Source organism: Dermochelys coriacea, chromosome 22 (assembly GCF_009764565.3).
Source record: "Dermochelys coriacea isolate rDerCor1 chromosome 22, rDerCor1.pri.v4, whole genome shotgun sequence".
Taxonomy (NCBI): Eukaryota; Metazoa; Chordata; order Testudines; family Dermochelyidae; genus Dermochelys; species Dermochelys coriacea.
The window spans coordinates 16,459,886-16,486,291 of NC_050089.1; positions in this window are offsets into that span (position 1 = coordinate 16,459,886).

The window sequence follows — 26,406 nt, forward strand, 5'->3', positions numbered from 1 at the left end:
CTGTTTCTGGTGATAACAGAAGCATTACAACACAATGAGAGACTGAAGTGGAGGGGTACTATTAGTTAAACACAGAAATACCAGTAAAGGAACCAAAGGACAAGTCTTTGTTGCCTTGCACCTTGTGAAATTATTTACACTAGTGCAACGTGCCCTGCATGGGTACATGGCAATGGAGAATGAGGTGCAAAGCTTGATTCTGTATAAATCAGGAGAAAATGCACTGAAGCCAGTAGATTTACACTGCTGTAAAACTGGGGTGAGTGCGATTATAATCAGATGCCAGAAGTAAACATCAGGAATATATATCCAGTACTATCCCCATTCCTTCCTGGCTCCCTTAATGCACTTCTCTGTGTCTGAATTGAGCTCCATTAGTTCTTCCTCTGTTCTTCTGATATCACGTTAGATGAGGGGCCCCGTATGGGCATGTTTTGCTGCAGCCTCAGAAGCAGAGACTCTAGATTTCCAAGCTGGGCTTTATCTCCATAGCCATGGATTGAATTGTTACAGCCCACAACGTTCTCTTATATTTCATGACATGCCAATCCCGGGCTTGCGCTCTCCCGAGGGGACGTGGCACTGTGCAGCAGCTTTGATGGACTCTGAAGTGAGCTGTGTTTGGTCTCTCCACATGGAAGAAGGGCAGCAACAGTTGCAGGGTCTAGCTGGGGTGGAGAGGCTGGTGTGGAGAAAAAACTGGGGCAAGATGCAAAGGCCTTTGCCCAACAAGGGGGAGCAACTCAAATAAACAACACTTCTCTAACTTGCAACACAGCCACCCTCGAAATAGCATCAGCCAGGGGGCAGGGAAGACAAACATCTGTCCCTGAGCAACAACGTTACTGTGTGCGGTGTTGGGAGCACTTTGGGTTGACAGACTGACTTATGTCTGTGGCAAGGTACAGAGGGGTAAAGCATGGCTGAATTTAAGGAGAAAAAGCATTTTTACAAGGTAGAAATAAAGGCCCTGGTCCAGCAAAGCATTGCACATGTATTTAAGTACATGAATGATTCCATTAAAGTCCTTAGGATTGCTCCTGTGTCTAAAGATGAACACGAGCTTCAGAGCTTTGCGAGATTGGGGCCAAACTGGACAAACCCCCTTCATCCTGTACTCCAGGGATCTGACTTTCACTGTCTCTCTGCAACTGCTGCATACCCCAGGTCTCTCTTGGAGAACATTAATTACTTTCACACTGACAGCGATGACTAAAATGTCTCTCGACCACCACTAGAAAATGCACATGATGCAATGAAAATAATTACCAGCAACACTGCATGTAATATCCTTCTTGTGTCACCTCTCTCTTGTTGGTAATAAAGCTACATAACAAATTAACTGTAAGGGAGGGCCCGTTTATTTACCTTGTAATTAGACTGTGCTGGGAAATGCTTAATATAAAATGTCACAGGGAAGGGCATAAATTACTGATTGTCAAATATAACATGGTCTCAGCACAGCACGCCGGCTCCTTCCCGTGTAGCCGTGCGGGCTGCAGTGCAATACTTTCTGATTCTCTTGGAGATGGGCTATAGCATTCACCTTTCCAGGGGTGAATGGGACTTTGGTGACTCCCCTTCAACAGCCAGCGGTGTCATGATGCCTGGTCTATTCATGTTAGATTCTCATTTGGCCTCCATTACCGTAGTGCCTGAGCCCCTCATAATCCAGACTGTATTTAGTGTCACAGCCCCCTGGGGAGGCAGGGAGCAGCTATTATTCCCATTGCACAGACTGCAAACCGAGGCTCAGAGACACAGAGTGACTTGATCTAGGTCATGCCGGGAGTCTGTGACAGAGCAGCAAATTGAAACCAGGCCTCTTAAGTCCCAAGCTATTACGCTAACCCCAGGGCCTTCCTTCCTCTCTAATTCTGTTGGGCAGGGAGACAGACGCTCACAATGTGAGGCTTGGCTTCCAGTCACCCAGTGGCTCATAGTTGCTCCTTCACAGCTCCCAGCCTCTTCCTGGGTGAGTAAGGGATGGTGACAACAGCCAGCTGCTGCCATCTCCTGCCACACCCTCAACAGGCCAGTCTGCTGTTGCAAGGTATAACACTGTTGCATCAGCTGCAGGCCTGAGGTGTGTTGCAGCCCTGGACAGAATGCCTCTGGGAGGAGAAGGGGTGTGAGTCCCAATGGAAGACACATTAGATTTGAATGACTTGCCAACACAGTAGCTCCTGCAACTGTAGTTGAGCCAAAACATAAGATGCACAAGTATTGTTCTTGGGTTTAATCTGTGGAACTGGCAGCCACTGGATATTGTTGAAGCAAATAGCTTGGAAGGATTCTAAAGAACCAGAAGCTTTTATATGTATGAAAGCAGCCTTAGGTGACGTTAAAAACACAATCCTTAGGTCCCCTCTTTACACTCTCTGCACCCGTAACACAACATCACATGAATGGGTCCCAGTCCTGCCATGTCCTGTGGGGGATGGTTTGTGGGGGGTTCTGTTTTGGTTTGTTTACTCTCAGAACTGTGTAACTGTCCTCACTTGGCACTTGCTTGGGAAGTGTGGCCCAGTGGTCATGTCTGCAACCCGTGGCTGGCAGGGGGGTTGTTGGTAGAGAGCCTGGGCCCTCCCACTCCACCAGGCTCTGGTCTAGGGCCCTTTCGGCTACCAGTATTCAAAATCTGGGCACACCATGGATTTACATAGTGGCATTATGATATTTTGTCTTATTTTCTATCCCTTCCCTAATAGTTCCTAATATACTGTTAGACTTTTGGACCACTGCTGAACACTGAATGGAAATTTTCAGAAAACTATCTACAGTGGCTCCAAGATCTCTTTCTTGTGTGGTACCACCTAATTTAGATCCCATCATTATATTTGTGTAGTTGGAATGATTTTTTCCAATGTTCATTATTATGCACTTATCAACATTGACTTTCATCTGGCATTTGTTGTCCAGTTTTGGGAGATCCTTCTGTACTCCTCTGCCCTGGACTTAACTATCTTGGATAATTTTATATCATCTGCAAACTTTGCCACTTCACTGTTCACCCTATTTTCCAGATCATTGATTAATATGTTAAACAGTACAGATCCTAGTACAGATCCTTGGAGGACCCTGCTGTTCACCTCTCACAACTATTAAAATTGACCATTTATTTCTACACTTTGTTTCCTGTCTTTCAACCAGTTGCTGATCCATCAGAGAACCTTCTTTCTTATCCCATGGCTATTTTATTTCCTTAAGAGCCTTTGGTGAGAGATCTTCTCAAAGACTTTCTCAAAATCCAAGTGCACTATATTGACTGGATCACCCTTGTCCACATGCTTGTTGACTCCTGCAAAGAATTCTCATAGATTGGTGAGGCATGGTTTCCCTTCACAAATTCCATGCTGATTCTTCCCCAACAACTCATGTTTGTGTGACTGATAGCTCTGTCCTTTACTATAGTTTCTACGAATTTGCCTTATACTGAAGTTAGGCTCATTGGCTGGTAATTGCCAGGATCTCCTTTGGAGCCCTTTTTAAAAATCAGTGTTACATTTAGCTATCTTCCAGTCATCTGGTACAGAGTTGCTTCTTGTCTTAGGAACTTGCAAGTTTGGTCAGGTAAATTCCAGACACCACTAGCTGCTTGTGACTGTGGGCAGCAAAGAAGGGAGAAGAGAAGACCTTTATTGTGCATGGTGACCAGATACCACAGTAATGGGCGCAAGATCAGCTAAAATTCAATTGCATGGAAAAGGCATTCCTTTGAAGCATGAGGTTGCAGGCTGCAGGATACCAGACTGGCTGAACTTATGGTCTGCTCAAGCCTGAAAAGTCCAAACTTCCAAATAATTGAGTCTCTTTAGAGGACTGACAACTAGGTCAGTACTGTATGATGAAGTGCACTCAGAGACGGGAATTTTCTAAAGGCATTATCTGAGCTGTTAAGATATTTGAACCATTGAATGAGCGTTATTGTAGGCATTATGTTACCATTCTGCTAAAGTTCACGTCTCCGATGCATTACCTCACTCTCGCCATTCAGAGGGGGGAGAAAAAAAGGTCACTTATAAAAAAAGAAAGAAAGAAATAGGGGAAAAAAGGCTATACCCTGCTTGCTGCCGGATGGGAAATGCTCTTTATGAAGTGGCAAGTAACCTTCAATCAGAGAGTGCAGGCAGGCTGATCTCTCTGCACCCAGCTACAGAGAATTCAGACTCTGGCTCCAGCCCAGCTAATGGGATCTGAGCAGGAAATAAAGCAGGGAGTTTTATAAAGGTTTACGACTTTGAAGCAGAAGATGGAGAGCAGGAGTCTGAATGAGTCAGGCAATATTCTCACTGCTGACTCTGGGGTCTTGCTGTTCTCGTTCTCTGGTTGCCTCACGCACCAGTAAACAATTGGAAAAGGCTTCCTGATACTTGCTGGACTCACAGACACTGATGGGTCCTTCGCACCTTCTCTTAGCACATCTGAATGGAGTTGGAGAATTGGTTGTTTGTGAAACTAAGAAACTGAGGGAGTGTCAATGGTGCAAAGCAGCAGATTGCCTGCCACCCACCTCCAGCTCTCCCAGTGTCCCTCAAGTACAGACCCGAATCCCAGTGCTATACCAGTCCTGGTTTTGCCCTGCCTCGCTCTGCCAACTGGGAGCGGGTAATGGGTATCTGATGCTTCTGGAAAGGGCACACTCTAGGCACTGACATTGCCTCATCAGACTATGCTCATGCAGCAAAGTCAGGCCCAAGAAGTACCAGTTTCAAAGTGGTGCCTCCAGAAGCCAGACAGGGACAACGGAGGCCTTGAGTGGCAGATGTTACGGTTGGCAACAGACCAGCACCTTCTGGCGATTTCCTGACTCCCGCCCTCATGTGCATCCTGAAGGGCCGTTCGCTCACCAATGGCCACAGCCCAGTGCCATGCAGAGACCTGCTCCTCACTTCCCTGCCAATATGGGTCTGGATAGTTTCTGGCTTGAGTTCCATGCTGAGTGGCTCAGAGCACAAGTCTCATGCCTTATGGAGAAGGAGCAGAATGATTCATACAGAAGCTTCAGGAAGGATGTAGAAAGCAGGGGACATGTGAGGAGTCAAGCACCACACACAAACACGCACATGCACGCACACACACACACGTGTGTGTGTGACTATATAACATATATACACACACATACATATATGGAATTGCATGGCTCTGGTGGCTTTCAAGGAAAGGTTTGCCCTCCTCCCTCTCTTCCCCCAAAACATAGCAGAGCCTGCAGAGTTGCAAAATGAAACCTTTTGCTTCATTTATTTCACTGTGATTGACTCCATACAGTGTATCCCAGTTTACTGGTACCTTGATAGCAAAGGAGGTTCTTTCCATCTCACTGGCATTATGCATGAGCTAAGATACAAAATGAGCAAACTGCTGGTTGGATTAAACACCCTGAAGAGGCTTTCTTTCTTTCTTTCTTTCTTTCTTTCTTTCTTTCTTTCTTTCTTTCATTTTTCTCCTCTTCATTTTTTGGCACAGTTCATCATCCACCTACACAGCAGCAGCAAAGTGCTTTGTCTTCCAATCAACAGGATAATTCATCCTCTCTCTCCTCCCCCAGTCTGCAGCACTATTTGTTAAACTGTAAGACACTAAAGAAGGGGGGGGGAAATGATGTGCTTTTTCAACTTTGCCTCTCGAATGCCTTCGTTAATTGAACTCATCAGCTAAAATCATTTGTGGAGGAGATGTTGGGGGGGGGGAATAGAAGGAACCGATCATATGCAGGGGAAATAACTCAGATGTGAAAATACTTCAGACTAGGAGATTGCACTATTTATTCACACAACTGTCCTGCTGTGCTTCTGAAATACAGTGATTTAATGAGATGCTGCAAAGACATTTGTTATTAAGAAATTCTGTCTTTGGTTATTCTCTTCTGTATGATTAGGACAGAGCCAGGCAGAAGTTCTGACTTGGTGCATTATTAAAGATTTACAGGTTTGCTTCCCCCCTTCTTGCTCCTGTCTCAGAAGATTTTTTTTTGAAACTTTTTGAAACCAAAATTAAATCTTGTACAAGCTGAAGGGGGCTTGTTTAATGCAGATGCTGAGCAAGCGTTAAGAAGAAATGAGAAAGGCATATTCGCGTTAGACGTTCCTCCTCTCTGCCTTGGCTCTGTGATGAGTAGGGTTGGGTAGCTCCAGTCCACCTAGAGCCAAGAAGGAGACACCACAGCTAGAGGCTGAAAGAGGTTCAAAGATAAACATTCAGTTCTTGCCTCCACCAAAGCACTGAGCTCTGGCCATCCACTGGGGGGTGGCAACAGCAAAGCCATCCACCTGAGCTGCCCTGGCTAAGCCCCTCTCCCCATCTGTGCCACTGTGCAGTCACTTGGCAAGCCACTGCAGCATTTAGAGCTCTCAATCCCAGCTCTCTTCTTCCCCTAATTCCACCTTACAAATGTTGTGTCATTATTATTGTCATACAGCAGCATCCAAAGACCCCAACCAGGATCAAGGCTTCATGTGCCAGTCGCTGCACAAACACACAATGAGACACAGCCCCCTTACACTCTAGATGGAAAAGAGAGACAAAGGGTAGGAGGAGAAACAGAGGTGCAGAGAGGGGAAGTGATTTGCACAAGGTCATAGAACAAGTCCATGGGAGAGCTGGCTCCTACTCCTATGCTCTGTCCATTGGACCACACTCCTCTCTATCATAAAAGCCAGAACTTTGCCTCTTCACGGGACTGGATAAGTATTAAGTATTACAACCCCTGGAAGGCAGGGAGCTATGATCCTCATTGGGTAGCTAGGTGAGCTAGGACACACAGAGGATAAATAACTTGACCAAGGCCACAGAAGAAGTCAGTGGCAGAGTCAGGGTTGGTGCTCAAGGGTTTCTGGCTCTGAGTCCCACGCACAGACCCGTAACATGATGCTCCTATGCAAATACTTTTAGCTCATGGTTACCTTGAATATGCCCACCCTGCATAAACCAAAGAGGGAGTACTAGTCTGCTAAGACACACTGCTTTCACTGGGGATGTTTGTGCCATTCTTTACACTCTGGTGTTTGGCAATCTCAGAGTGATTTGGGAACAGGGCAAAGTCATTATCAGTACCACATCAAAAACATTAATAAATTTGTTAGTCTCTAAGGTGCCACAAGTACTCCTTTTCTTTTTGCGAAGACAGACTAACACGGCTGCTACTCTGAAACCTATCAAAAACATTGTTCTCTTCCTCCTTCATCTGTCTGAGATATGATCAATTAGCTCCCAATAATTGAGTGTCAAGTCTGCCCTCAGGCCTGGTCTCCCAGGCGAGTAATTCAGACCTGGCACCAGCTCACATTGTCTTGTAGCCGTTGGGAGAAACTCGTGGGTGACTTGGAATTTCAGCAACAGTGTGAGTCTTCTATCATCTGGCAGGGACTCTGCAAACCCGGCCCCATCTCCGGTGTGCCAGATGCACTACAGAGAAGGAGAATGGTCAGGCTAGTCCATTAATACTATGGGAGGGGACAAGACGGTGTGGGAGGTATTTATACTATTGGCTCAGACACATGCATGTGTACACACATTCACTGCATACATGCACACCCTTCTTGTTTCCCATTGCCCTCCCCAGGCCTCAGCCCTGGCTTTCAGGGCGCAAGTCAGACTCTCACTGTACGTGAACATAGGTAAATCAGCAGAATTTGGTTCTCACCTTAAGTGTAACAAGGCTGTCAACACAAAATCATCATTTGGATACAGTGGGATCTGTGATGCTACAGAAATGTCCTTGTGTAAGAAGACAGAGAGGGACTGCACTATCCCAGACTTCACTGAGTGACATTGTTAAACATGGACCTTGTTTATTGTTAAACATGGTATTGTTAAACATGGACCTTTCCATGGTGATTACTGTGGTTTATTAAGATCTTATGATATAAGTAGAATTTTCCAAGTTCTGAGCTCATCCCTGGGTGCCCTGTGGGGGTTTTATCATAGCGGACTTCCCATGTCTGACAATCACGACAGATCCCCATTTGACTATTAATCCACAAGGCCATCTCTGATTCTCCCATTCAGTTCCTCATTGTGGACTAGAGATGGTCAGAAAAGTTGTGTAGAAAAAAAAATTTCCACGAGAAAATGCTATTTTGGCTAAACCAAATTATTTTGCAAAATTGCATCAAAGTTCATAATATTTAGTTTTAAAAAACTGGAAAAAAGACATTTAAAAATATCAAAATGTCCTGATTTGACACGGTTGAAATGAAAGGGTTTGATTTTCACATTTCAAAGCAACTTTTCATTTGAAATTTATTTTATTTTCTTCTAAAAAAAAATTAAATTAAAAAGGGTCAAAATCACCACAAAGCACATCAAAATTATTGAAACTAATTGTTTTGATTGACCTGAAACAAATGTTGTTTTTCATCATTTTGTTTCACAAAATGTTTTGAAATTTTGGCTATTTGTCCCAATTTACAATGGGAAAAAATTCAAAATCGTAAAATGTTGAACGGGATGGAAAATCCACATATTGACCAATGAGATCAAAGAGTCCTCTCAGTCTCAGGCCACTGGGTGAAGGCAGCTCATGGGATGGCCTGTGTCAAGAAGCAACGAAGGACTGGTTTTACTGGGTTTAGGCTTTTATTCTCAGAGCCAGGCCTCACTTCAGATGTACTAATGAGAGGCACCAATAACTAGCAGAGTAAGCTTGGGGAAGCCAGCCAGGAACTCCTGAGTTCTCTGCCAGTGACTCACACCAAGACCTTGGATACAAATATATTTTAATTATCTAAGGCCATGATTCCAGCTCTGCAATGTGTGCCCTGCAACTCACTCCATACCAAATGGAAGGAGTGAGTCCAATACCTTCCCTCCTAGATAAGCAATGGAGGTGTCCCTCCAAAATATGATGGCTGCCCTCTAACAATCGGACCTCCCCAGCCTGCTGTACTATGGAAATTACAAGCTGCTGCTTCTGCCTCTGACCCACAATGGAAGGGAAGGATAGCCTTGTTTTTGGGACTTGAGATTGAGCTACAGGAGATCTGCATTCTGTTTCCAGTTCAGCCACCGACTTCTTGTGCAACCTTGGGCAAGTCACTTAATCTCTCTGTGTCTCAGTCCTCCCATCTGCACAAAGAGATGAATACTTATCCCCCCCCCCCTTTTTTTCTATCTTGCTTAGTTAGGTTAGGGCAGACATTGTCTCTTCCCATGTGTATGCACAGTGCCCAGCACAACAGAGCCCTGATCTCAGGTGGAGCCTCCGGGTGCTGCTGCAAAACAAATAAATGAAAATAATGAAGAGCTTCTGCTAAGCCCCTTCTCCCTGACAATTTTAAAGACACTCCATGCAGCAGGTCTGCTCTGATTTCTCTGCTGGAGCAGAGTGTTTCTCCTTTCAAGTTGCTTGAGCACTGCCATTTCTCCGAGGCTAAGCAGCGCTAATGGAGAAAGCATTCCAAGTTTCATTTTCCTCTGTAATGGAAAATGCAAGAGCAAGATTTCAGTCTGTGAGCACTTGTATGAAAAAACAAATATCTTTATTGGCACTGGACAGCCTGCCAATCAGCTACAAAATTGCTGACTTCTCTTTCTCCCCTGAAGGAATGCCTCTGCATACAAAGCTATGGAAAAACTTCAGGGCCTGGAGGATAAAAAGCCCCTTCTCTGCCTGTCGTTGAGTGATTTGCAATGCATTGCTTCAGCATAATTTCCCATCTCTACTGCTCACAAAGGAAGCTCTATTGCTATCTGTGAGTTTAATAATTTCTATTCCCTACACCTTGCATTCATAATGCATCTTTCAACACTCCAGCTCATGCTATCCGCCTGCTCTGTGGCTCTGCCTAAGCTCTACCTTTTAGTTAGGGCTAAGAAAGGAACAAAAATAGAGTCTTAACATTCAAAAGACATCTCACAGCAGGGAGTAGAGGATGATGCTCATTCTGGAACAAGAGGGAAGGTGCAGCCACTCAGCAATGTGTACCTTCCTCCCTAGCCCCTGAAGTGTGGGTGCCCACATTTTGCTCAGAAGATAGTGTCATCTGAGAGCCACACCTAATTTCCATACAAATGAGCAGACTTCAGCACCGCCCGCTCTAATGCACCAATGTTAATACAGTTCCCAGTGGGAACATGCGCCATCTTGATCCAGGCAGAGGCTGGTGAATCATATGCTGGTCTCTGTGGGGTGCAGACAGTTCTATTTAAAAAGAGGATGGGCAAGGTGTCATATTGTAGTGCTCTGTGGGTTGCCTGTTTGCCAGCCGTGCTCTAACAATTAGCAGCAGGTAGGAACCAGGAGGGAGGGGAGCGGAAGTAGTGGTTCAAGCTAGTTAATTAATTAAGATCAAGAGGTAATTTGATTAGTGTGTAAGTACCTTCACAGGAGAAAATACCATGTATTAACGGGCTCCTTAATGTAGCAGAGAAAGGCATAACAAGAACCAATGGCAGGAAGTTAAAGCCAGATAAATTCAAATTAGAAATAAGGGACACATTTTTTACAGTGTGGGTGGACTAACCACTGGAACAAACTAACAAGGGAAGTGGTGGATTTTCCATCTTGTGAGGTCTTCAGATCAAGAGTGCAGGCCTCTCTAGAAGAGATTCTTTAGTCAAATACAAGTGACCGAGCTCAGTACAGGGATAATGGGGTGAAATTCTCTGTCCTGTGCTATACAGGAAGTCAGACTAGTCTAGTAGTTCCTCCTGACCTTACTATCTATGAATTGTCTAAGCCGTTCACCTTTGGTGTCTTGTGTCTCACAGGATAGGACTTGCCTGGACCAGTCTTTGTTCCGATTTTTATAGATTCATCTTTCTTGCACTTCTGTCTCTCATCATGATTTTTCAAAGTGCTTTCTTCTGTCCATGTTGTATAACTTTGTGTTTCTATTAAATGTCCACCACATTTTCCTCCCAAGTCCTTTGGGATTCTATTCAGGTTCTTGTCCCTCTCTCATCCCCCAGGATCTGAGCATCTCCTGTCTGTGCACAAGCCACGTGACTAACATCTCATGTGTGATTCTCTCTTTCTCCCCTTTCCTCTCCAAGGAGAAAATGATGTGATTTTCTTTTCATTTAGTATAGCATTTATTTATTTAATGTCCGCGGTCCTGTATGTGTTTGTTACTGAAGGCAAGCTCAAACACATGCACTTGGACTAGACAGTGGTTTGAGGCAGTTCTTAGTTTCTCCAGAAGTTGGTCCCATAGCTTTGTACCAGCCCCAGAGAAAGCTCTGTCTCCCAAACAAATGAGCTGTACCTTTGCTGGGGACAGTTCCATGGCACCCGGGGAGTGGATTTCTCAAGGCAATACTGGGCCTTGAATTTGACTTGCTATTCTATGGGAAGACCGATGAAAGGTGCTATATATGTATACAATATCATTAAATATTAGCTATTAAATTGGCATGTCTCAGATCGAGTAGTTGGTTTCTGCACAAAATTAACAGTGGCATTTAGAATAGCTCAATAATCTCTGTTGAGCAGAGGAAAACATATTGTATAAAGACTGTTTGGTTCCAAGCATAGCCTGAGTCAATGTAACTGGACTCAACCCTTTCCAACGTGTTACAGTTAAACAAACACACACACAATTAAAGTGAAAGAAGCCCTTGTTAGAGGGTACAGGCACTTGGCAGCAAAGGTTTTTAATTGGACACATCACTTTACATCTGAGCCCTTCCCTGTCTGTTCTGCCCACTCATTACAAATGGAAACTAGCAAAACAGAAACACAGACTTAAGTGATTTAAATATATGGGAATATTTGCCTGTGATCCATGCATTATGCATCTGCATGGTGTCAGTTCCCCCCTCCTCTCTTGTTCTTTCACACACACAAATCCTGGAGAGAGATTGGGAATAAAAACATTCTTTGCCAACATCCCTGGCTCCGAGATAGTGACATTTCATTCATGGCAAAGAGAAACTTGCTATCCAAGAGGTTTGGTTGTGAGGTTCACTCAGTCAAAGGTTCACTCAGTCAAAGAAGAGAATTGCAGAAATGGCCCCTTAAGTGATATCCAGCTCCCTCAGCCAGTGCAGAATTATTCCTTAAAGTGTATTTGATAGTGGCATCTATCTATCTAACATACATACCCATCTATCTATCTGTCTGTCTAATCTGGCTTGGGTTTTTCTCAGGAATGATTTGGAGAGAGAGTAGCCCAGCAGGTTCCCACTTTGATTATTTCTTCATCCCCAGAAGGCTTAAAAGGAGATCACCAGATCTTTTTTCCAGCCTGAAGAATAGAATTTCCCACAGTTGTTTGATTTCTAAATGGCTTTCAGGATCTTCCTCCAACAGAACAGAATGTATCTTTTACTCATACAAAATGAAAATAAAATCTAGCAGTCCTAGAGTCCAGCAAAGGTGAACTAAGGAGACATTCATTCTAAAACTTAAAAACAATTGCTCTTCAGCAAGTGTAACCAGAGAGACCATTGTGTTTGCTGCATTAAGTAAACCTCTCTTGGTTTAGTGCTCTTTGACATCTGACCCTGTTCTCAAAAATGTGTCAGAAGGCTTCTCCTCCATCAGCCAGAAGCTCTTTTATAAATAAGAGAAAAAGAAATTTATTTCAGTATTTATTCTGATAAATCCATAAGAAGTATTGTCAGACCTAGAGTCTGGGTTGAATCAGTCATAAAGGAGCAGGGGTGTCACTGAGAACTTGCCTTGAGGCCTGGAAGATGGATGGTAATTTCTTGCAGTGTCTGCAAAGAGAAATAGAGCAAACCTTTTCTGTTTTCATGAAACATACAAGTTTGCCATGCAGCAGCCTCACAGGGAAACAGCACATGGATTCAGATTAACCAAGGGATTTTAGCAAGGTGAATGGTTGACTAATGGAGGGGATTTTGTGAACACCTACAAATATTTGGCAGGGCATAGGCAGAAAAGAGGGAGGTGGATTGTTTGGGGGCATCCTAAGGATTGATTAGGAGTACATGGAGTTTCCAATGTAAGATCTGACTTATGTCCATTGTCCTCCCCACCCTGGCAGTGGCCAAGGGAGGATGCCTCAATGGAAGGTGAAAACCCCTGGGTAATAAGCTCATCCAGCTGTGCAGTGCTGTGTAGGGGGAAGGGGACCAGATCAATGTGGACTATTTTATCTGGGACAGGGACTGTCTTTGTGTTCTGTTTGTATGGCACATAGCACAATAGCTAGGGCTTTGAGGGGCTAAGGTAATACAAATAAATGGGCATGTACCAGAAAATACTAGACAGCGTGAAATGCCTACCTCTCGGGGGGGTTGAAATCTACCTGCTGTCTGTCTAAGAGCCAGTACCAGGCTTGACAACTTGGCATCTGAGTGCTAGAGTACTCCGAGATCTGTCGGTGGTGCTGGAGAAGTGCAAAGTAATGAATTACTATTATTACATTGCATTAGTAATGTGCTCAGTGTCTCGATGAGGAGAGGCCTTTGTGGCCGGAGAGCGCATACTGGCATCATTCTGCTGCCTGTTCTGTAATTCTCGCTCTAGCAAGTGGGAATCACAGAATTCCCTGGGCAGAGTTCATGGCTTCGGTTCCATGTCAGAAGCTGGAGAGAAGCTGCAGCCTTTTTTCGCTCCCAGGTATGCTCCAGGCATGTGTGAGTCTTTCATCATTGAGAGCGTCTCACCAGCCAAAAGAGCAAGATCATGCGGACTGCTCCTCCTTCCCCATCGACTGGGGACTTTGGTTTATTCTCCTCAGACTGGGGTCAGTGGCTGCAGATCCCCTGAGGTTTCTGCACTTTCAGAGTGATGTGCTTTTCACAGTGGAATTAGATGCAAATATTGCTTCTTCTTCAGCTTTGAGTGACAGGCTGGGGGGCTCCCAGACCCAGAACCAGATCCTGAATGGATACCAGTTTGCTAAGCCTAGTTTGGGTCCCAAGGCCTAGCTGTGAACTCCATTAATGAGAGGCATGTGTTTATTTCATATGCTGTCTTTGTCCAGCTCTATTGCTTGTGAGTACATATTATGCAGTGCATAATATACCAGCATAGAATTGGGTTTCATATAGCACTGCTTACATTCAAGACGCATCTCAAAAGCACATTAAAAAGAAATTGAGTTAGATCCTGGCAGTGCAGCGACTGTGCAGATAAATACGGCAGCTACTAAACACACAGAGAGAGATCTTGCATGGTCTTTGAAAGGTGCATATAACCAGCACAGCTGTCTGGCAAGATCATGGTTCTCTGCCAGTGCTCCTGGTGTTACATCAAGCCCTATTCTCACTCAGCTTGACTGAGACTAAGAGTCTGTGCATATTACCCTCTAAATAAGGGTCCAGGCCTACCTATTCCTGTGGACAAACAGAATTTTGCAATACTTAGCCTTTATACAGGGCCTGATCCAAAGCCTGCTGAAGTCACTGGGAGTCTTTCCATTAACTTCAAATGTGTCTTGCAACAGATCCATAGAGAAAAAGTGCCGTATGGTGTTAAATAATTAGTCTTCAGATTAATCCACTCCTCTCTCCACTCCATGTGAGGCAAGCATTATTATCCCCCTTTTACAGATGGGGAAGCTGAGGTACAGAGAGCACGAAGTGACCTGCCTGTGGGTCCAGGAGGAGGCAGGATTATAAATCAGGAATTCTTGGTTCCCAGTCCCCTTTTCTAATTAGCAGACAGCATTCCCTCCCCATCTCAAACCTAGACTGAGAGACCCAGCTACACGCATGCATGACCCAGAGCCAAACTTGGAAACTCGCTCCTTATCCAAAGCCGACTACAATGGTCTTGTGTTGGTGGGCTTTGGTGTGTAGCACAACCTCACACAAATAAATAATTCAGGCCATTGAAGACTGCTGCACAGGTAACTTTCCTGGGGATTTAATGCTCGCATCCTTCACAGTTCTGCCACAGCAAAAAAGAAAAATTACAAATTGATCCACAGGACCGGAATCCCCTCTCCGACTCCTTTGCTCCTTCTTTATAAATAACAGCTAAGCCTTTGACAGGTTGGATTTATTCTGCGGGGGGCTGCAGGGAGAGGACAGGCAGAGTTGAGGTTCAGTTCTTTGAAAACTTTGGTGCTGGGATGAATAATGCATGAGGCTGCGGAATCGATACAGATGCATCAGAGAGGGAAGCCAGTCAACAGGTATGGGGCTCAACTGAGTGAATACAGCAAAAACTGATTTGCTTCAGTGGTGTAAGCAACTCACTTGGCCTGTGTCAGTGCCCCTTTGCCTTTCTTTCTGCTAGTATTCCGGAGAGTGAGTTTCCTAGGAGGAGCATTAGCTCCTGCGATCTGAGGATCTCAATGCACTTTAGAATCACCAGTGAGCAGAGCTAACAGAAATATTTTTTCCACCAGAAAATGGCCTTCCCCCCCCCCAAAAAAAAATTATAATTGTTTCATTCCAAAAGGTGGATTTAGTTAAAAGCCAATGAGGCCAAATTTGCTGCTGGAGTAAATTGATGCCGCTCTATTGGTATTCACAGGGCAATTTACACCAGCAGAGAGTTTGGCCCTACATCTGAAAAATGCTACTTAATCAGGACAGAAAAGGATGAGCTTTTAGTGCTGTTTACAGACCCAGAAAAATCCCATTTTGCTGCTTTTGTGTCTCCCACATTGCCCCTCTTCTTGGGACCACCCCCTCTGCTCTCCATGGCACAGACTGCGTTGTCAGACAGCAGCAAAGCCTGTTACTCTTGGTGTTCTCCCTCACCCCATTGGTCCATCTTCTGCAGTCCTTGAAATTTTCCATCTCGAGGGTCAAGTCCCTGGTGCATCCTCACGGAGTAATTGTGAAATTATTATGGTTGGTGATTTTAATTTAAATTGGATGGAGAAATGTTGTACTGCAGCTGACTCATTTGCTATGGGTTTTCACTTAACCAAATTGATTAGTCAACCAACTAGACTTAACTTGAAAGTTGTAATCATTCATTATTAGATCTAATTTTCATGTCGCTCCCAGACTACGTTCAGAAATTACACTGCAAAGAAGACTTTAAAGATGCTGGGCCAGGGTCCTGACAGAAATTCAGGCCTGAGGCTGAAAGCTCCATCCTTAACCCACCCTTCAGCACCTAGGAAGAGCCAATCACCTGAGATGTTGCTGGGTTCCTTTTTCTGGAGCGCCACAGAAGAGTGATTTAGAAAATGGTATCTCAAGTTTCTGTGGAATTTTTTTTTCTGGGGGTGGAAAAAACAGGTGCAATACAGCACAAGTCCCATATGTCTCCCTAGGTCTATGATGGGGAACATTCCTTAACAGCTCAGCTTCTGCACGTCCCTCCCCACAAGGACATACTAGGCTGTCCTGAGCCCCGCTAATGACTAGACATTCTTCTTCTTATCACTGACAAAGGGGTGCCAATGCAGCTTGTTGTCTATCACTAGCCCACTGCCCAAATCCAAGGTTCCTAAGCAGGCTGAAAATCTTTAGTCTAGAAATAGTGTGTTCTTGGGGTAGTGCAGATTGAACAGAAGTCAGGACTCCAGATTCTAGTCCTGCTTAGGCAGGATAGTGTGGCTGGCCGTCATGGATTCTAATTCTAAACCTGCCACAGGCTCTCTGGGTTTCCTCTGGGAAGCCACTTCAGGTCTCTCTGCCTCCCTTTGACTCTCTACACCACAGAGGATAACATCACCTACCTCTCAGGGGAGTGACAGTGCTTAGCTAATGCTGGTAAAGCACTTTGTGATCCTTGGATACAGTCACTGAATAGTTATTTGACCCTTTGGAGGCTGTGGAGTATAAAAGCCTGGGTTGTCATTAACACCGAGCTCCCACAACTCCAGATGGAGTCAGTGGGAGATGCGGGCTGTCAACATTACTGGAAATCAAACCTACACATTCCTACTCACCCCTGGCTAGAGCTCTGGATCTTAGGGGCCACATGTGCAGGTGTTTGCTGGGGATGGAGGGGGCTATGAAAGAGATTGGTGCCTCAAACATTATGGGACATCGGAGCTCTCAAGTATGGGGCACGTGGCTAAGGCTCAGAGTCTGCTCCCAGCACAGAGACGTCCTGGGCCAACTGATCAGTGCTCTCCTTTTTCTCTGACTATGCCAGTGATTTCAGAAAACTCACTGCATCTCGAATTGCTACCAGGCACTTCAGAGGCCATTGCATCAGCTCCCTCTGTATAAGTAAGCAGGCTGCGTGCCAAATAATACCTTTAATTAACAGTGAAGACTCACTGGAGGGACTAGAACTTGTTCTCCCAGATGGTCTTCCTGCCTGTTGATCTAAACAGAGCAGCTCTGATAGTAGGACGTCGTGGCTGGCCAGACCTGAGTTACCTGCCATTCCCTGCCAATTAAAATAACTGCAAGAGAAAAGTTCCCACCTGTGGGACAGACGGGTGGGCAGTGGGGCAAAGCTGGAGGAATCCAGCAAACTGCACAGCATGGAGGCATTTTCCACTTTGTAAGGTCTGTGGTGGAACATTCTTAGGGTGTCTCATAAAGGCCTTTTCAAGGGAAATGGCTGTAAAATGACAGGGCTCATTCTCTAGCTATCAGGCCAGTCTTAAGGAATGTGAGTGCATAAATGAAGAGAGCTGGGACAGGCATCTTCCGTGGCGGCATGGTGAGAGAGGGTCAGTTTGTCTCTGTCATTTTCTCTCACTTCCAAACCCTCCCACTACTGCATTAGACAGGAGGATGCTGCGGAATAAGAATAACAACAATGTGAACCCTCATGCTTCAAGAAATGAGCTAACCACCAGCAGGCAGGTTACTTTGTAATGACGGGGTTCCTTACATCAACATACAAGACCGAACTAGATTAGCTCTTGCATTGATCTGGGATGCCAGTTCCTTTGTTCCCCTCCACAGTGAGGTGCCTAGTCTCTAACCCCCATTTTAAGGTTGGCTGCAGCCAATCACACACTTTGTCCTTCCAGTGCAGAGAACCTGAAGTGATGCACCTTTTGAGCGCTCAGCACGGATGCCGATGTTGATACCACATGCCCGCAGAAGGAGGCAACCTCAGACCATTGTGTACAGCTGCAAGCGTGCTGGATTGGCTTTGTGAGAGCTCAATACACAAGGAAAAGACTTCCCATCACCCTACACTGAGAGGCAACTGGGAACCACAGCAGGAGGGCTGCTAATAAAACCATTTTATCAACAGCTTATTGCCACTAACCACATGAGAGAAAACTCCCCCTCACTTGCATGGACAGAGGGGAGTCTCGACTGAGGGGAGGCTGTAGTAAATTCCAATACATCACTCATATTGCCAAATCCATAGGCCCCTCACAGAGCAGAGCGCAGACAGATACTAACCATCTCCAGAGATATAGCCCTCAAATGGCTGATCATCGCGTTACTACTGATCAGTGTGTTACTGGCTGATGGGTTCGTTGCTACTGCTCCGGAAAAATTAAAAGAAACGCAACCAATGTTATTTAAATAAAGTAGCTCTACCTATGCAAGAATACTGGGTTGTGTTATAAAGGAGGTCAGATGAGGTGATCTAACTGTCCCTTCTAAGCTTAAAAATCTATCTATCTATCTATCTATGAATCTATGCCAGTGGTTCTCAAACTTTTTTTGAGGACCGCTTGAAAATTGCTAAGGGTGTCAGCGGACCACTAAATGATCTTTCCAAATATGGTTTGTACTGTTAGCTAACTTTTGTAAAGCACTTTGGATAAAAGCACTATACAAAAAAAAATAATTAACATTTTTTGTTCTACAAATGAAAACACACAACTCATATTTTAATATCTGTAGCCATACCTTTCTAATGAGATGGATGTGCCCTCTCTCCCCCGCTGGGGCAGGAAAGGAGGGGGGTCTCTTCCTGGCAGCTGTAGCCCTGGAGCTGGGAAAAGTCACCTCTTTCTCTGGCCGTCACAGCCCTGCACGTCTGAAATTCCCCCCCAACCCCCCTTTCTCACCCCACTGCCCCCTTCCACCTACCTCCTATTCCCCCCAAGGCCACCACCTCACCTTACATGTGCATCTTCTCCAGAGTCCAGGCACCTAATTAGTGGAGCCCACCTGTGCAGCTCCGCTAATTAGGTGGGTGGCCCTTCATTCTCTCATGTGTGGCCACCCAGCACACACCTTAGAAGGAACTATCCGCAGACCACCTGAATGGAGCTCATGGACCACTTGTGGTCCATGGACCACAGTTTGAGAATCTCTGATCTATGCTATTTCTGAAACATCTGTCTCTGTGGCATTTAAACATCATGACACAACATTGATGCCTGTGCAGAAATGTTTTGCATTTTAGTCCCAAACCTCCCAATTCAAACAATTTTAGTTGTAGTAGGTGTGGGAGGAGAGGGCCAGAGAGAGATCCTTATTCAAAGCAATGTATGTTAGCGGCTCCAAAAGCTTTTAACGGAGGCCATTATTCCCATTCTGAGAATCAATGCATTTTATTTTCCTCTGAGGTATTTGTTTGGCTTTGCTTCTGTATTTCAAACACACAAGGCATGTTTAACAAAACAAGGCAGCCCTGCAATGGAGACAGCAAATTGTATTTTCCCTGAAATTACTGGAAGTTCATTTTCAAAGCAGAGTAGTTTTCTTGGAATCAATACATATCAACTAAAATCAATAGCTACTCTACACAGATGGGCTGAGACACCTAACTGATAGCACTCTATTGCATTTGAATCCAAATCTGTACATTTTCAACACGTCGATGCATTTAAGCATCTGCCACTGTCTTTCCACTTAAAAATAATCTGTTTGCAGATAACACTGTACCTTTCCATGGAGTCCAGTAATATATTCTGTGTATTGACTGCAGCCAATGTATATTTACCCATATCAAAACATTTCCATTTAATATCCAATCTAGTTCATTCCAACTTCAGCTAACCACTTATGCACTATTCTGAACCAACTGATTTCAGTCATATCCCTGCATTTGCCCTCACAACTGCTAGACTTACGGCTTTCCCAGAACAGGGTCTTCTGGACATAAGGATGCAATTGTACACAAGCTCCTTGAAAATTCCCCTGAGAGGGGATGGAAACCATGATGTACAAGCAGGCAATTGCTAGGAGGGATGGAGAAGAGGGGGAGAGTGAAGAGAGATGGAACAACCATGTCAGGGGACTGCAGAGGTGAAAATCTGTTTCTCAAGGCAGGCAGCATTTTTGTTAAAGGACTATCAGTGGCTGCTCACGTGGACATCGTAATGAGTCTTGGCCATGAATCTCACACAGACAGCAATGGGGAATCAGGCCTCAGGAATCTCTCTCTCACAACATTCAAGCAGGTCTGACATTTCATAGATAGATGGCATTGGGCACACATCCTTCTAAATTCTCTGACCAGTTCAGCTAGTTGCATTCTGCCTGGCCACATGCCCCATCTATGCTTTCAATTTGAAATTGGGTTATTTTTGACTTGCTGTCCTACTCTATTGTGTAGTGTTGTTGTGTACTGCTAACCAGCTGCCATATCTCACATCAGAAATGGCTGCATTTCTGTGGTGGGTGAAGTGTATATTTTGCATAGCAGTTTGTTAACTTTTTTCTGTGTGTGTATTTTAGATATATAGCTATACCTGTTTTTTCTTGGCAGCCAAATTATATCTCCCATGACACACCATATTCTGCCCTCTGGTTAAACTACCATAGTGCATCCTGGGAGTTCGATGACTATGGTGCATCATGGGAGATTAAGTCCAACCAGAGAACCTGGCCCATAGAGAAGAAAGGGAGCTTGAGGTTCTTCAGTGTTGAACCAATTGAAAATGAAATATTTTGATATTTCCAAAACAAAGTTTTTTGGAACTTTCCATTCTACAGAAAATGTTGCTATTTCAATTTTTTGTCTTGATGTGGGATGAAAACAAATGTTGAAATATTGGAATTTACTGTTGACCAGAAATTCCAATTTTGACCAGCTCTAATATACGTGTGTGTGTGTGTACGTATATCACATCACAGACACCTATTTATCTACCGTAGATCTTTCATAGAATACATCACCATAGTATCTAGGTACTTTGGCAGGAAAGACAATATATAAATGTCATTTTTACAGGACAGAGGGACAAGCTTGGTTGAAAGACTCTGCTGAGAGCGGTTCCTTTAAGAAGAAAAGAATTGCAAGTCTCACTTGTCCCAGATACCATTAGAAAACTCTAAGCAAGGAAGTTGTCCAGGGTGAGTTTTTTCAATCAAATGTTTCTCTGATTTTCAGAGGGAGACATTTGTCTTGGGTTCTCTCTGTTCCTTGTGCTGTATGCAAATCACAGCTCTCTGTAACTTATTAGATAACAAAGGACTGTTTTCTCTGCAAGAGACTTGCTTGCGTCTGAACCTGGTGAGAAGGATAATTAAGGAATGCCATAGGAATCTGCACTGATGATCATTTGCATCCCTTCCCCAACATAATCTCTAGGTAGAAAGCACAGCAGGGTCCCTCCCACCTGTAATGAGATATCAGCATAGCTTGGAAGGGAGAGAGAAGGTAGGAACCTAACATGGTGAATATGAGCATCTTTAGGCCAGCTAATGCTCACACATACACGCATGTGTGCACACACACTCCCCATTTCATCATACGAATGGCCTCCTTCTTGGTTTCCAAGGTGGACATAGTCTTGCAATGCAGGTTTCTGCCATGGCCCAGGACCCAAGTGTGTGAGGTATTGTACATACACAGAACAGAAAGATGGTCCTTAACCCAAAGAGCTCACAGTCTGTTGAGGCAGAAGTCCCCCTTTGCATAGGCCTGGAACTTGTGGTGCCAGGGAGTCAGAGCATTCCAAAGCACAATCTTAGACCCTAAGTTGGGGAATGCTCATGCAAACCCAGACACCAAGCTTTCCGTCACTACGTACTGTCCCTGCAAGCCCCCATACTCTGCCCAGGAATTGCAGGCAGCACGCGACCCGGCTGGAGCAGGAATTCAAACTTTCCCTTTAAGGATCATTTTTTATCTTCTGCTGGGAAAAAAATAAACAAACCCAAGCGCCCAGGTATTCAGCAGCTCCGAGGCTATTTAGTAAGCTGGTCCCCTCACGATCTGCTGCAGGCATCAACTCACTCACTCTCTGCTCCCAACCTCTCCAGGCCTCTGCAGGTGCCTTACCCACAGCCCAAAGAAAATGTGACAAGATAAACGACACCATTTAAGAATACCCAGTAAAGAATTCCTTCAAGGTGCATTTCAGATTCCTTCCCCCTGCTCTGTGCCAGCCCCAGCTCCTCCTGCCCATGGATTTTCCCCTTCCTGTAGGAATCTTGGCAGGCCCTTGCCAGTCCTGGTGCCTGTGAAACCATACTGTGTTGCCATGGTGAAGATTATTATGACATCAGTAACACAAAAGAAATTTCACAATCCCGAGCTTGCCTGGGATGCAGAATTAATGAGGAGGAGGAGGAGAAGGAGAATAGGAAAGGGTTTTTTTCTCTTTCTTTCAGAAATGACAAAACAAAACAAAAACAATTAAAAAAATCAAATCTGGGTTGGAGGGACCCAGCCTCCCAGCTCAGCAAACGGTGGAAACATTTGCAATGAAAAAGCTTTTGTTCTTGTCTATTAGGGCGATCAGCAGGCAAAGCCCCCGAAGGAAATGTCACTGAACTGGCACCAGCTGCTGCCAACATCAGACCAACAAGTGAGAAAAGAAACAGTGGTCCTGGGTCCCTGCCTTTACACTGAAAGCTCTGCCCAGCCCCTTCACAGAGACCAGGCCACCTAACGGAGCACCACGGTCGCTGTGCAGATGGGCAGAGGAGTGGATCAGAACTTAGCTACTAAACCTGCAAGTTGGGGCAAGTGGACATATAGAGAGGGCAGGATCCTGCGCCCACTGAAGCCAGTGTGTGTGTTTTGCAGGCCTGCAGCTTACAGAAGTTTAGCTGGCAGAACCCAGTGGCTTCACCCCTCAGCTCCCATGCCACCACATGTCCCACTGCTGAATCACTCCCCATATTCAGTGAAGGGCACAAGTCAGCCCATTTCAGAGGGGCCTATGCCATAATTAATGCCTCAAAACACAGTTTCAGTGATGCATCTCAAAATTGGCTTGTCTGGGGGTTAGAGCAGGGCACTGAAAGCTGATACTTCTGGCGTCCATTCTTGACTCTACTACATGGCCCCAGGCAATGTAATCCATCCCTCACCTACACTCTGCAGAGACTGGTCCTGATCCCCAGCTGCTGCTGAGGACAGCATGGTGCAGCCAAGAACAGAGAATGCACCAGGTCAGCTTGGGGTCCCCTTTTGCACTTCCCTGATTCTGGGGCTGTTTTATGCAGGGCTGGTCCCCAACTGGGGATCTCCAAGGCACAGGGACAGTCAGGCCTCAACCCCTTTCCCTGCAACACACCCCATACACTGGCGAGGGAGAGGGGAATGGTGATGCATTGACATACACAGAGGCAATCATCCCTTCGGTGGGCATGCTGGATTTATGGATGCTTTGCTCTGGCAATGCAACGCAGTGCAGCTGAGGATAGAGGCCACTATGCATAGCATCAGCCTGATTTGTTTTATTAGGCAGTACCACAGCCTTACTGATAGGAATGGGTGTACAACTGTGTCTTTGACAATTAGCATAATTAGAGCTGCATTGTGATCTAGCGGATAAGATGGGAGACCTGGATTCTATTCCTGGTTCTGCCACTGACCTGTTGGGTGACCTTGGGCCAGTCACTTCCCCTCCCATCCTTTGTCTGACTTGGCTATTTAGAACATAAGCTCTCTGGGGCAAGGACTGTCTCTTAATATGGGTTTGTACAGCGCCTAGCACAATGGGGCCCTGATCTCAGCTGGGGCCTCCTGTCATGTAGCTCGTAATAATGATGTGTGGGTAACTTGTATAACTCGCTGCTGAGCCAGCCAGCTTTCTAGCCAGCCCAGGGCCATAAATTCCAGTTTACTCTATAAAGTTTGATTTTTTAGCATCGCCCAGACATTCCCTCACTTTCCTAGAATTGATGGGATCATGTGTAATTTGTAAATGATATTAAGTGCAGTAATAACACTCTGGAAACCAAGTGAAAATCATAAATTATTAAAAATTACTGAGCTGAAATGTGGCTTCTTTGCTTTGATGCTGACTGGTGGGTCACACACTGCCTTCTGTACCCTCAAGGCTCTCAGATAAGCTCCCTTCCATATGTTACACCTGCCTGGAAACCCATGGGTGCAGCAAGGGAAGAGCCATAGAAATGGCTTAGACCAGGGGGTCTCAACCTTTTTCTTTCTGAACCTCCCCTGTCCCCCCCACCAACATACTATAAAAACTCCACGTCCCACTTGTGCCACAACATCTGGCACATCCAATGAAGTGAGTTGTAGCTCACGAAAACTTATGCTCTAATAAATTTGTTAGTCTCTAAGGTGCCACAAGTACTCCTTTTCTTCTTGGTTTGAATGTGAGCAAAGGCAGTTGGAGTCTGTCTGCTCCCTTCTGAAAATGCTCACAGGAGATACTGCAGCAATGCTATCTCTGTCACATCTATTCAGACCTGCACTGAGGAGATACCCCCATTTTAAACATCCCGCTTTCAGGGGAAGCCCTGACCTGCTGTGGTGATGGAAGATCCTGTGGCACTTGTAAGTGCATGATGATAGCTAAACCTGTCACACCCTCCTCTATTGACTGAGCAGTATAGAAGATAACAGCCTGCAACTGCTGCCACCTGATGATTTTACTCCTTTACCTCAGTTGGGAGATGCTTGGATATTGGCACTGAAGATTCCAGGTTTTATTCCCCATGATGGGGATCCTTATACAAGGACAGGCGCCAATTAGCCAAATTATAAGTAATTACATTGTCTTCCCAAAGCTATACCTAGAGTTTCAATTTGATCCAGTATTCTTCTTCCTCTTCTTGTTCCAAGATGTTAGCTAGCATTGCTCTTCAAAGCTTCCATGTTCCAGCCCAGAGTCAGCTGCATTCTTGTGACGAGTGAAATAGCTTAGGGTTCCTTGGGGAGAAATATGCTCTCTAAAATTGAAGCTATGTGTTATTAACCATGCTCAGAATTCCTGAAATGAAGCATCTGATATGCTTTTTTTCTTGATAAAATTATGAAATTAAAACAGAAAAACAATGTTGGTATCATACAATTATATATATAGCAGCACAGTATGATACTAGTGATCTATCACCATAAAAACCACAGTACCAAAATATCTATCTAGCATCACATAAGCTTTCTCTCTCTCTCCTTATCTACTGCCATATATTCTTTCCCTGTCTATTACAGTATGTGCTCTCTAGGCTATGCTCATCAGCATGGTCTGATTGCCTGTTCACCTGACCACCTAATAAGAGCTTGTTTACATCCCCATCAAAGGAGATCTTGTCCCTTTGCAGTCCCTAGGTTGTTCCCAGACCCCAGCTGGAGGAGCTGTGGGAGACCTCTTTGCACCCTGTATATAATGTAACTGTGTTCTGTTGAGCTAACTGCACCCTCCCTCCCCCAAGTCAGGGATATCACGGCTACCCAGACTGCAGGCATTGCTCAGTTCTAGCTTAGTTTTGTTGAAACCGCTGCTTCAGATCCTGCTTGACAGGGGCGCAAACTCATGCATTTTTCAAGCCGATCAATGCGGCCAGGCACCCTGTAGTCATAATGACTGCATTGGCCTGGCTGCGAGACAGACTGGGTGAGTCTCTCCAAGTCTGGCGTAATAGGCAGAGCCCCAGAAAGCTGGGCATTATTTATAATTTAACTTATAATTTGCTGTTCAAACCCAGTGGTTTAAAGTAGTTGGATGTCAGTGTGCTTTTGGAGAAAGGAGCAGGGCGGGGGGGAAGAAAGAGGAGACAGAAGGATCATAGCACTTCACAGCTTCAAAAAGCAGAGTATATGAAAAGCTCTTCACTAAGGTTCTGATCTACTTTGCATGGCAATAAGCAATCTCCATCATAAAAAAAATATTAAAAATAGCAAAATACAACCCAGCAGGTTATAGAAATGCAGCCCCAGTAGCTCCAGCATGGCAATCAGATGGAATTTGGGAACAATGCCTCAGATAATTACCAAAGATTTCAGCTGCAATACTCCCCCCCCCCCCTTTAAATGGAAATGGAATGCCAGTGTAAGAGGGCAATGGGGGGGGGGGAATGACAGCTTCTCACTTAATGTGCATGTTCTGGGAGGTGCTACCTGTACTCACCCATCTGCCTGTCTGCAGAAACATCCTTGCAAAAATGTTATAATCAAAATCAGATGGTGTGATGGACATTTTGGCTAGGGATGAGGAAAACACACTGATGAAAGAAGAACAGGGCATTTCATCCATGGCCACAGCAGTGGGGTTGCTCAAACATTTCAGCTGAAACTTTTTTTTGATAGAAAATTGCATTTTCAAGGGAAGAAAAATGTTGTTGGAAAGGGTCTGTGTTCCTTCAAATATTTTCAGACTTTTTTTATAATATTCAGCCAATTTTTGATTATTTTTATTGGTACTTTTGGGCCAATTTTTTCCATATCTTGATAGATTTTAGCTGAATTGCTTTGGGGGGGGGGTCAACAAAAAAATCGTAAGT